We start from the raw sequence: 691 nt of genomic DNA on the forward strand, positions 1-691 counted from the left end.
CATAACAAAGTATCACAGACTGGGTGGCTTAAACAACAGAAATTTATTTTCTCACAATTCTGGAAACTGGAAGTCTGCGATCAACATGTCAGCAAAGTTGGTTTCTTCTAAAGGCCTCTGTCCTTAGCTTGCACATGGCTGTCTTCTTCCTGTGTCTTCACGTAGTCTTCCCTCTGTGTCCTCTCCAACACATATTGGATTAGGGCCCACCCTAATGACCTCATTCTAACTTAATTACCTCTTTAAAGACCCAGTCTCCAAAGACAGTCACATTCTGAGGTATTAGGGTTAGAACTCTAACATATGAATTTGGATAGAACACACTTTAGCCCATAACACCTTCCTTATACTCCTTCATGCAAATTCTTTCTATACTTTCTCCACCTCCATCTTTCCAAAACTTATTGATATCTCTTGTTTCCTAATGCCCTGTTCCCTTTGTTTCTGCTATTTGTGATTTATTCACTTGTAATCCTTTACTATTATTTTAGTAGGATCTGAGAGAGGGGGGCAAAAATCAATGTGCTTAAGCCACTATCTTTATCCAGGAGTTCCTACCAATCCTTTTAAATACCACCTCCCCCTGAGAAGTCCTCCTGCTGATGTCAGACCACAGTCATCCCTCCTTTCTCTTAACTGCTGACTCAATTAACACATATTTTTATTCTGATTAATTTTTTTTTATTTTTTT

The sequence above is a fragment of the Galeopterus variegatus genome, unplaced genomic scaffold (assembly GCF_000696425.1).
Source record: "Galeopterus variegatus unplaced genomic scaffold, G_variegatus-3.0.2 Scaffold7932, whole genome shotgun sequence".
NCBI lineage: Eukaryota > Metazoa > Chordata > Mammalia > Dermoptera > Cynocephalidae > Galeopterus > Galeopterus variegatus.